The sequence below is a fragment of the Zonotrichia leucophrys genome, chromosome 1, assembly GCF_028769735.1.
Source record: "Zonotrichia leucophrys gambelii isolate GWCS_2022_RI chromosome 1, RI_Zleu_2.0, whole genome shotgun sequence".
Taxonomy (NCBI): Eukaryota; Metazoa; Chordata; class Aves; order Passeriformes; family Passerellidae; genus Zonotrichia; species Zonotrichia leucophrys.
The window spans coordinates 47,640,764-47,653,597 of NC_088169.1; the positions used below are offsets into that span (position 1 = coordinate 47,640,764).

General features: G+C 34.0%; 1 long non-coding RNA gene across 1 annotated transcript; it reads right to left on the minus strand.

Annotated features, from left to right (window-relative positions):
- Positions 1-1,766: 1,766 nt before the first annotated feature.
- On the minus strand, positions 1,767-6,785 carry LOC135451604 (uncharacterized). The gene is made up of 3 exons (XR_010441383.1): positions 6,656-6,785; positions 2,511-2,558; positions 1,767-2,426 (listed from the first exon to the last, which is right to left on the minus strand). It is a non-coding gene; the product is annotated as an uncharacterized LOC135451604 (long non-coding RNA).
- Positions 6,786-12,834: the final 6,049 nt, after the last annotated feature.

Here is a 12,834-nt window from a genome sequence, read left to right on the forward strand (position 1 = left end):
CTGCTAGAAGATATTAAAATAATTGCAAAATTATTATGCAGTTATAATGACAAAAACAGCATTTTTTTTCTTTGCATGTCATGACAGTCAAAGTCAGTAAAGGTTATGGATAGAAAAAAGAAAATGCCTCACTTGAGGAAAGCAATCAGGTATACTGAAGAACCAGAAGTCTGTGGAATACTTTCTAGAAATATATTAGGCTGAGAATATGTGAAGAAGGGAAATGTGTAAGAGGTAAAAATAATTCTCTGTGACCTTTCTCTTTTCCTCCCTTTATTAGAATGACCTCAGCTCTGTAAAGAAGCATATGTAATTTTCTCATATTTTAGAAATACATATTTTTCTTGCCCTCTGCAGAATTTTTATTTCCCTCAACAGAATCTAAACAAGAAATTCTTGCCTATGTAGTGTACAAGATATGGGTATAAAACTAGCATCATTCTATATTTGGTTGAAAACCTGAAGTAATGTTTTTAGCTGTGAAATGTAAGTATCAATTTTTAGAATATATTTGAAAGCAGGCAGATTTGGGGGGCTTTTTGTTGAATTTTTTTGGTTTTGTTTTCTTAAAGACATGAATTTAGGGGATTTTTTTGGCCTCTGATGCACTCATGCATCTTTCTTTGAAAACAGCTTGGAATATACACAGCGCTAGTACTATAATATGCCATATCTTGCAGATTCTTGCTATTCCTCATTTTACTTCCACAAAAGGAACAGTAAAGAAAACAAAACTGTTTATTGCTTCTGTCTCTTACAAAGTATCATTTTCTGAGTGCATAGTTTTGTTGTGCATTTTTGTTGAGAATGGAATTTAAATTGAATAGAACTGGTCTATCAAAAGCTGGAAATAATTGGCAGGCATGGTTAAACTCAGAATTGAATTCAGTCTTGGATAGCACTGCAAATGTATTTATCTGAAGAGTTACTTGTGCAGTATATTGCCTTTTTTATGGAAACTGCACGAAGCAAGAAGAAAGAAAATGAAACAACAAAAATCCCTGTAATAGCTTTCAACTTCTTAACATTCTAAAAATATTTGATTTTGGAATTCTGTTTGGTAGCAAACATTTAAAAAAATTGATTCAAATTTGGCTTCTTTTCTGAAACAAGGCTGGAAGCAAAATGAAATAATTTAGCAAGAATTTACATTAAACAATTTTCCCTATATCTCCCACTTACATTTTTGATCTCCATAATAAATATAGAAAATAATCTGTGTGTGAATTTAATTTAATTGAATTTGTATTATAAAAGTACATTTTTATGTTTTGCATGCTTACTATTCTGAACAAAACCCAACCAAAAAACCACAAAGCAAATATCCACCAAAATATGACTAAAAGTGGAAAATTAGAGTAAATATGTTATTAACTTTGAAATGTGTTGCCATAGAAATAAACCCACAAAACTTTTAGAACATGACTTTATGTAAAGTATACAAAAGTGCTTTTCATATTTTAGATCAATATGAAATACATATGTATAAATTATATTACCAAAAAATTAATATTATAAGTGAAAAACTCAAATTTTCTTAGCCCTGTCCTCTCTAGAAATAGAATAGTAAAAATCTTCTAGTTAATTCCTGAGTTTCATTAATTATCTTGCCTACATATTCTTCATTTGATACAATTAGACTGTGTAATTATAATATAATTAATACTTTTCTTAGGATTTTAGTAATGTCTGTAAGTATGTTTCTATTGGATTTCATTCTTTTGACAAAAGCTTCAAATTTTTAAGAGCCATGTGCTGCAATGTGGGTGGAATATCGGGACTAAAACATCCTCAGTTCCTGAAATAATTTTTTCTGTATTCTCTAGGGACAAACTATAACTGATGCAAATGTACAGGGATGTAGAAGAGAGGGAAATGTTGAGGATTTCTAGTTTGTGAGTCTAAAAACTATTGGTGTAGCCCATGTATTATAAATTATTATTTCTTAGGCCACATAATAAGAGTATGTGAAAATTAATTACAAAACTTCATCTAAATATTTCCCTTTAAGTTAATATTTTAGTAAAAAATTCACATCAGAAATTTAAAATGTTGCAGTTGCTTAAAAAAAACATTACACATATTTCTTCAAAATCTATCCCTCCAGTTCTAGCCCTGATGTGACCACTGAGAGCCAAAACTGAAAGGAAGCTCCTGACAGCCTGCCTCAGACAAATTTAAGGGAAAATGGTAGTCATGAGGACACACGGACAGAGAAAAGGAAGTAGCAGAGGAAAACAAGGAAAAGGTCTTTTTTGTGGACACAGCTAGAGAGACAGTCTTGGCAGAAGGCCCAATATTCAAGAGGATGTGCTTCTGCAGGAAACCCATGCTGGGGCAGGGCAGCCCAAGGAAATATCCTCAGTGGACAACTCATGGCAGGACAGGGACACTCCTGAGGGACTACAGCCCACAGGTGACCCATGCTGTAACAGAAGAAAATGAGTAAATAACATGGTGGGGTAGAGGAAAACAAAAGGTACAGGAGAGAGAAAAGATTTTGCACTGACCTCACAGTTCTGCACTGCCTGTCACCCTGCTGAGGCAACTGGGAGAGGCTGCGTGTATCACACAGCAAAAAAACAACAGTACAGTCAACTAGGAGTGTTTGCATGGACTGTCAATAAATGAATTAAAATTCTTCAAGTTAAGACTATTTTACCAGACAGATAAAAGAACTAAAAGAACAGGTCAAGCAATAGTCACCTGATCACCAGAAATGTTACCACATTTAAAACATGCTTAGAACTAGCTCAGGACAAAGTAGATACTTAAGGGGGAAAATAAGGATAGATAAAAAGTATAGATTAAGCACTCTGTGAGCTGATCCAACCTTGACCACAGGGACTATATTAAAAATTAGTACAACACAGTGAACATCTGACACAGAATCTGCAAGTCCAGAGGGCAACACATCATTTATTTTGGCTTGGTGAAGGAGAATGATTCCTCTGGCCTAAGTCTAACTTTGTACTGTGCATTGAATAAGGATTAACCCTTACACCACATTAGATGTACTCTCAGTCTTCATCCTTCAAAGCAGCTTCATAAAAAATGAATCCAGATTGCAAGCTTCAAGCTTTAACAAGGAAAAATGAATTAAATATAGAAAAATGTGTCTTTCCTTTCTTTCTAAGGGGACTTTCTGATTGAAATAAAACATGCATGTAGATAACCTCTAACAGCCACTGATGAAACTACTGTGCTACAATGTCTTTGAATCCTTGCATTATCCCTAATGCTAAAAGCAATGCTAAAAGCATTTGTTTACTACCTTGCCAAGAGATTTCATGGTTTAATTATTGCGTGAAAAAGCATTTTCATTCTATTCATTTTATAAGCCTGATGTGTCTGAAAACCTCATGTTCTGTTAGAAATGTTGAATAACTTTTCTTATTTCCCTTGTTTGAGCCTCATGTGATAACACAGATCATTGGTGCTTTCTCTGCATCCCATAATTTTGTTCCAATGTACATTTTACAACTGCAAGGTTTATCATCTACTTCTATTCTATCATTTTAAGCTGTTAATATATTTAGCTTATGACTAACTGATCTAATTACGATGTGCATTTGTGGATTGTCCAAATAGAAGTCCTGGAATGCTTGGGTCTATGGATTTCTCCACTACCACTAGTAGCAAATAAGTGCTGTTTTTCAAAGGTTTTTAAACTCTTTTCAAACTCTCCTTCAATATCCAACTTACACTAGAAATATACTTTTTACATTTTCAAGTATATAATCATCCTTTAAATTTGATTTATCTATATGTATTAGTTAAGTATATTTTGTGTCTTGGCTTATATTTTTGTCCTCTTGCTCAGATTCACAGAATGGTTGAGGTTAGGAGGAACCTCAGGAGGGCATCTGGTCCAACTACTGTCTGCTCAAGGAGGAGCACCTACAATGTATTGATCAGGAACATGTCTAGAATAATTTTTACCATCTCTGAGGAGGAAGACTACACAACCAGCCTGGACAACCTGCCCCACTGCTCAGTCAGCCTCACAGTGGGGAAAAAAAAAAAAAAGTTTTCTGATATTTAGAGGGAACCTCCTATGTTTCAGATTAGGCCCATTTCTTTTGGTCCACTTACTGGGCTTTCTCTTATTCACATTTTCTCCCCAACTGGTGGGAAAAAATATTTGTTTCCAGTTAATAAAATAGTGGGACAACAACAAATAAAAGCAAGACCAAAACCTGAAACTCCCTCTGTCTCTTCTCCTAGAAGGGAACCCTCCTCTAAAAAAATCTTGCCACAAAAGCCAATACATGTATATGTGAATTCACAATGGCCCAGTGGGAATGCAAGGGTGTGTGTGCCCAACAGTGTTTTCATTAGTCTTATGCTAACATTGATAGGAAACCAGAGAGTTTCTTTTCTCCAACTACTCAATACACCAATTTACATAAGAATAATGCTGCAATTATAAAGACAAGCAGCACAATTAAAAATCATCATCAAATCTTCTTCACAATACTTAATAAATATTCATTGTGAAAATTCTATTTAACATTTTTGAATGAAACATTACATTTTTCTTCGCAATATGCAAATTTGACTACTAATACTAATGTAGTAATTTAATTATACAGTAAGTATAATAAAACCACTTGGGTTAAAGGAACATAATTTATGGAAAACACTGTAAAGAACTAGTGTTATCTGAGTGAGCCACACAGCTGAGATATTTCTGTTCAACAATTTGAATTGCCAACATTATCCTCCAACATGATTCCTCCACAATTAAAGCCTTCCTGGCTTATTAAATGGTTCCTAGCCAACATGGATTCTTATGCTGCTCATACAAGAGAGATACTTTTGGTTTTTGTCTATGCTATAATTCCCTCTCTTTATGCCTGTGAGGGACCTATATTATAAAAACAAAATTCAGATGAAAAACTGAATGTTTAGGTAGGAATTTTTCATTTTACTCCATGGCAATCTCTGCAAATATACATTTATCTACATATCATCTATGTCCAGATATATGTCTGCATCTAATATATGGGTATAAGGGAATTCAGGTCCACTAGCACAAAGCAACCTAATGCATCAGTTTACTATTTATTTTTTTCAATAGTTTTCACAATGGAAATTGTAAATCAAAGATATCAAAAATTTAGAAACTAAACTACAATCCTGGAGACTTTGAGTCTTTTAACTCTGTTTTCATGGGACACATCATCGTGCATTTGAATCATACTATATTTTTATATAAACCAATAGATTTTACATTACAGAGTTTGATAAAATCTCATTACTTTTGAAACTGAGGAGTAAGTAAAACATTTTTTATTGTAGAAGACATAATAAAATCTGTAATCCAGAGGCAATTTATGCCACAGAAATATTTTTGTGAATATGGTTTAAGGGTGGTAGGGTGGTTATGGTGGTGCTAAGTTGATGCTTGCACTAGATGGTCTTAAAGGTATCTTCCAACCTTGATTATTCAGTGATTCGGTGATTTTTGTAGTCAAGCAAAGTAAACTTATAAATTTTTTTCCTAAAAGCAAAGTTCATCTTACATATTAAAACTTACAAATCTCAAATTTGAATTATTGTATGTTAGGCTAAGTGACCAACAATTCCCTTAAAAATTGTTTTTTTAAATTCTGTTTTCTAGGAATATCTGTTCAGAGGAACCTGAACCTATAGAGTGTAGCTCCATGCGTAATACTGGAAGGAGTTTGCTCTATAGAGATTTGATGGTAAGTGCTGACTTTTATAAAAAATGCCTTTTCATCAGATGGAGAGCACAGATTCCGCTCTAAAAATTGGAAAAAGTCTTTGGAAACATCAGGAAAAACAGTAGGAAGCAATCTAGAAGCTCTCTTGCTGTCAAGTGGAAGTCAGATGAGAATGCCAGAGACAGCTGTAGGTGTGCTGATATTCATCAGTAGGCTTGCTGGCAAAACAAAACTTTCATGAATGCTCAAAGAATCAGAAGATACTACTCAGATGCTTTAGTAACTTAATAAGGTAAAGGTAATCCCCAATATCAGCACAAACTGGGTGGTAAATTGATAGAGACAAAAGTCGCAAAACAAGACTAGGAGATACTGATAGACAAAAAAAGTTGATATGGGTCAGTAAAGAATGGCCCAGGAAACCAATCTGCACCTAATTTTACAGCTCATCCAGGTTTTACAACTCAGAATTTACAGCTCAGAAAGACAGTCCTAACCTGGGCTACCAAAAAAAAAGGAGGGTCAGTATTTTGAGCAGGGTGTTCCTCTTTCTCTATTCCACTCTCATGAGAAGTGACTGAAATATAAATCTAGTCCTGGTGCATCCAGTACGAGAAAGACATGGAACTCTTAGAACTGGATTCAAAGGAGAGACATTGAAGTGGTCAGAGGGCTGGACACCCTTTCTGTGACAAAGAAAAAGGCTGAGACACTTGAGATTTTCTAGTCTAAAGAAAAAGTCCTTGGGGAAAATAATAGCAGCCTTCCTTCACTAGAGGGGGCCTACAAGAAAGCTGGAGAGGGGCTTTTTCACAAGAGCAGGACACAGGATAATGGCTTTAAATTGAGAGTATAGGTTTATGTTCAAACTCATCTCCATATGGGCCACCAATTGTTCGTGTCGGTGCTTGGCACCAACTTGACTGCCACCATCAGTTCATAATCTTACTATAAAACTTTCATACCTTCTCTCTGCAAGTCCCCACAGGCAGCTCCTCACAACACTGACTCCTTTTCTCTTCCTTCCACGTGGCCAGCTGACTCCTCATCATCCCTTGCACAACCACGTTACCCTTACTGCTCCTTACAGCAGAGCCAACAAACTCCAATTCCCCTCTTTGTCTGCTAACCCACTCTTTTATAACACCCATCCTTATTGGACACAGCTGTGGCCTATTAAGGGCAGGCCTGTTCCTGCTCTTCAGTAATTAGTACAGCTGCAACTCCTCAAGGGCAAGATTGTCTTCTGCACTATCTATCTCTATTCTCCTACAATCCCTTCCCCCACAGGTTTAGACTGGACATAAGGAAGATTTATTTAGGTATTTTTTTACTTTGAAGGTAGTGAGACATTAAAACATTTTACCCTGAAAGTTGGTAGATGCCCCATCATTCGAAGTGTGCAAGGCCAGCTTGGACAAGGCATTCAAAACTTGATCTCATGGAAAGTGTCCCTGCACATGTCAGGGAGGCTGGAATGAGATGTACTTTAAAAATTCACTCCAGTGCCAACTATTCTGAAATGCCATGAAGTCAATATTTTTCTTCTGTATGTACTGTTTTTTGCCTCAAAGTTTGCCCCTAAGTTAGGATATTTGGGAAACATCAATTTCAATGAAGACTGAGGCAAAAAACACCTTTAGTGCCCCATATTTTCTGTTGCTTTTATAACATAAAAAAAGGGGTAGCAAATTTCATAGAACAGAATTCTATGAAGACATGGTGCAATTGTTTGGCTGGCTTTTCCTTCTCCTGTAGAATTCCCTCTTGTTTCCCTTCTCACCCTCAGCCAATATGAACTCTGGACATACTCTACTTTTCCCAGCTATTCTTCTGCAGACGCAGGTCATGTACTTACAGCACTTCTTTGTAGCTTGTCCTATTTCCACCTCCTGTATGCCTACTTCTAGTGTTCAAGTTCAATCAAGCAGCAAAGTTGAAATTCTCTTGGCGATCACTATGGACTGTTCTGGTGCTTTGAGAAAACTGTCTTTAAAAACTGACCATGTATCCTGGAATCCTTCACACTTTAAGGTAGAGATTTTCTTCAGAAATCTTGCTTACCACATCCCAGAAACAGCAACAACCTGTTATTCTGAAATCTATAGTTTATCACAAGCTATTGTGATAACTAATATCACAATAACATCAGTTATTGTGATTGTCCTGAGCAAATACATGAGCGAATTTTTTGTAAGGTTTTGGAAAGTATTAGCAAATAATTTTTTTCTATAGTAGTTTGAATATGACTATTAATATTATTGTATATAACTCTTTGATGTATTTTACATAGCTCCTTCAGATCTTGATTAACAAAATTGAGTTTTGGGGGCTCCCCATACTCAGTATTCCTTCTTTAAATAGAACGAAAATTTGAATGAAGAAAATGTTTTGGAAAGTGATTGTTTCTAAAGGATTGCTGACCTGGTAATAATTTGTAAAAAAATCTGTATTCTGTCCTTCATAATTATGTTGTGAACTCTGTTATTTTATATTTATTTTTGTGAGTAATTTCTTCATTTCTGTGGCTGTGCAATCATTGTCAGAATCAATGAAGTGCAAAATGAAATGACAATACCTTTTGAATTTAGACATAACTTTAGATAGTTCTGCTGAGATTCAAAGTCTGGTAAACTCTTCTCTACCTAGTAAACACCAGCCAATGCATGTCAACATACATATATTTTATATATATCTGTATGTGTGTATATTTTTATAAATATATGGATGTATAGACGTTGCAGAGTGCAGAGATTTGAGATGGACTTTTTTACTGACTTGGAAAAAAGTGTCACTTTATCTGAGTATCTTTCTTATCACAGGATAATGCACATTATAGTATTCAAAGAATTTTTGGCAGCTGCTCTTTTAAGATTGGAAAACAATACATGATGTCAGCAGAGCAATCTTAATAGAAGTGTAGCAATTCAAAAAATCTGAACACAATTTCCAAATTCTATTGAAAAAAGGTATTTAAATACTGCTCATAATGCTGACAACTTGTTAATCAGATGTTCATCTATGAACCTTTCTCACTAAATCTGAAGATGACTAGATTCAGAAGAAGAGATGTTTCAAATAATTACTGATGAAGAAAACAAGCTAAAACAAGAGAATCAGTCCTGAATTTTATGAGGTCACAGCTTAAAGGCATGTTGTTACTTGCCCTAGAAATTGAAAAAAAACAAATGGATTGTTTAATTTTCAGTGGTTTGGTGAATGTTTTGTCCACCTCAAAAGACTATTTGAATTTTTCATCTTATTTGAGGCTCCAGAATGATGATCAATCTTTTCTGTCCCATTTCTATTCTGTAAAACAGGTAAAAGGAGATATGGTGGTCTTTTGCCTCAGAATGATTCTCTAGTGTACTAACTTAACCTGCATGAAAAAATCAAACCAAATGTCTACACAGTCCATCAGCATCATATAAAACTATTTGGATAAATGTTAGTACAAAGTTTATGGTAACTTTTGTTACTTGAATCAAAGAAAAAATGTTTTAAGCGTTTTGTGACCGTTGATATTAAAGAAAAAAATAATTGTAACTGATATTTCAGAAAGAACAAGTGATTTTAAATATTAAAATATTAATGGGTCAAAATTGATGAGTTTCCTTACACACCTTTCCTCACATATCAATACTAGAGTTCAGGTATCTCTATAAGAAAATTCTAAAAAATATTTTATAAAGAAAATTTCTATTCTTGCAATATTGAGAGTTCCGCAGCTACTTTGATAATCTATAAATGGATAATGAAACTTTTAGTAATTATTTTAAAGTTTACTACTCCAAGTGTTCTTTGTGTCAGTGTATTTACAAATATGGAAATTATTTTTTAAATAATAATGAGTATTCCCATATCCCTTGAAACTTATTTTCTGACCATAAAAATTAATTTGAGGTATTCAAGTGTGGATTGTTCAACAAGTAGGGAATTTTTATTTATGCTCTGTGTGCTTAACTGTGAAATAAATTATTTTTTATTTTATATGGCAGTTAATGTGCACAGAAGAGGTTAGCTGTAAGGGGTAAGTCTTTTTACAAATGATACTTTAGGAAATGCTGTCATTTATGAGTTTGGGCACCTTTTCAGACAGGATTTCTGAATTATGAGGTATTTTCTGAGAGCTACTGCAAATAGTTTTCATTCTAAATGTTCAAAAACTGTACACTTGAGCATTTCTACCATTATTTTCTCTCTTTAGAGAGGTATAAATCACAACCACCATTAGAACATAAAAATCACAAAAAATACTATGAATAACCTACATTTAGTTTCATGGTGCACTTTTTGTTCGTTTTTGAGGGTTTTTGTTGTTAGTTTTTAGTTAATTTTATTGGTGTTTTTTTTTTCATAATCACAGAATCGTAGAGTAGCTTTGTTGGAAGGGTCCCTAAAGACAATACCCATAGGCAGAATTTCATCTTGTAAGAAAATTTACTTACTATTAAATTCTGTTTCAGGTGCTCTTGCCTACTACCATCAGCTTTGAAGTTAAAGCAATAGAAGACATACATTAAGTTCTTAAACTCCAGGGATGAAGAACATGCTCATAATAACTATAAGTCATTTCAGTTTTTTTCAAAAAGTTTAGCATACCTCCTCCAGCTTATTAGAATAAAGCTAAATAGCGCAGGAATAGAAAACAAAACAAAAAGTAAGCAGTTTTGAGTGTGAAATAGAGGTATTCCCCTAGGATAGGTGCAGGTAACAGGAAAAGCAGTTAGAGCAGAAGGAAAATATGTGGGAATATGATAGATATATTTACTTCATGAATATGAAAATGATTAAATGCTCACTAGACTATAACTCAATCTCATTGTTTCAATGGCTTTAAAGCATAATGATTCACAAGGCCTGTTTTTTATTTCTTTTGTAATGGTTATTCATTTTAATCATCAGTCTCTAGTAGCAATGAAACAGATGCTTGAATACTTTTTTTCAATAACGAATAAAGCCTGTATGATTCATTCTTATTCTTATGCATAATGAAATTTCTAACATCCAGGCCTTATGTTGCTGAATCTATCAATTAATTAGTCAAATTGTCATTAAATAGGAAATTCTGGCCAGAGTCCTTTGTTGTTGCTCTGCATGGCAGTGGAAGCTCTAAGTATTCTACTGGAGTGCCTGGTACGTTGCTAAGGTTGCACCACAACTATCAGAAACAGCAAGCACCTGAATTAGAAAACCTACTTTCGTGACTTCTAAGTATTGAAAAGAGGTAATGCTGGTAGCAGAATACATCTAATTTAATAGCATAGATTGGATTATACTTCTTGTGCTCAATGTAACATAATTTTAATTTTTTTTTTTTCTGATCTTTTAAAGTAATAATCTGTCTGTCTGGGAATTATATCTCTTCTCTTTTGCTCAGAGTATTTAAGAATGTGAAAGAAAAGTTCATGGTTAAAGGCATATTTGAAAAAAGTACTAAGCAATTAATCTGTAATAAAAATATTATTTTAAAATACGATTCATTAAATTGGCAATAAATTTACCCCTGTATCTTGCACAAGAGTAACATTCCTATTTCTCTATTACTTGTATTTATGTTATTACTGGGGGATGAGGGATTATTCTCCAGCCAGCATTCACTTAAATACTTACTTAATCTTTCCATCACCTATTGCAGAGTGTGTAAATGGTAACTTCATTTAATCTGTTAATGCACCCATGAAAGCCAAATCAAAGTATCCTGCAGTCATTTTAAAACTATGTTGCCTTGGCAAACAAATTTCAACCTTTGTTTAATTTGTTTTAGTAGAAGTATTTCATTGAAAAAAAAAATAAAAAAAGCAAACTGAAGATACTTTACCCTTTGGACTACTTAAAAGAACAAAGACCAAAAATAAAATCAAAACATGAGAAATATTTAGCCTAATATGTACTAATATTGCATCTATTGAAGAGTAAAGGAATAACAAAATGGAACTCTCATCATTATGTTTCCTGACACATCCCAGGAAAAAATATTTTCCCAAACTGAATGAAAAAATCTTGCCTCCTTAAATTGTCACTATGTAGGGAAGAATGCAAGTTTTCTCCTAAGGGAGCTGAGGAACTATTTCCAAAAGGGGAAAATTTATGTTTATGTCTTTATTCTGATGTTAGTTTATGCATTTTATGTCAAACACCTCCACATCTTTTAATGTGGCCCTCTGTCTGTATTATTACAAGTTTCTATCTTAACAAAAGTTTTTTGGTACATTTTGTCTTTCCCTTAACACAGTGGGTATTTGATTCTTCATCTAAAGGGGAAAAATTTTAGCATTTAGCATAGAAAAGATTTCTATTTTTTCATACTCATGTCAAAAAAAAACCTTGCTAATAGTATTTCCTCAAGTTTTTTCTTAAAGTTAATTCAGTTTCACAGTCCACTCAGTAAAACATCTCCTAACTCTATCACTGTCATCCTAGAAGCAGGTCTTGGCATGTCTGGTAGCACATATCTAGGTGTTTAGAGAGATTGACTGCAGAGTTGTCCTGTAACCAGAGGAGCCGCATTTTAAAACTTTTCATATTATCTGCAAAATAGGAAGAACGGTTTATTGCTTCAGAACAAAGGGTCAACGGAGCCAAGTTTTTTTTTTTCTCTAGAAGTTGATACAACAGGAAGCAAACACATTGTTCATAAGTGCTTCTTGGGTGTTTTCATGTGTTTAGCACTGGGAATTTCTGATATGTGAGGTCTACTCAATTGCTCTTAACTGGTCTTTCTTAAAAATACTTTTATATTTTCCCCTCTTAAAATTGGGCAAAATTTTGCATCCAATTTTGAAACTGGATGGCAACCAAGACATTCCTTGAGCTGTTTCTGTGTAGGTATAGCCTCCTGTTTACTCCAAGTTTTTCTCCTCCTCTTTAAATTTGAGGTCCTTATTCCTGGTTTTGTAACAGTGAAGGGTTGATCACTGTCCATTCTGTTCATGCCACTCACTATTTGAAAGGTGTCTATGATATTCATTTCAACAAATATCTTTTTAAAACTGAATACCATCAGCCTGATCAGTTATTCATCATATGGAATGCATCTTATCACTTGGCAACAGGACAACCTCACAAAAAGAAAACCCAAAAACCAAACCAAAAGTAAACTCAAAGTTCAGTCAAAAAAGACCAGTTCACTGTAAGGTGGAAA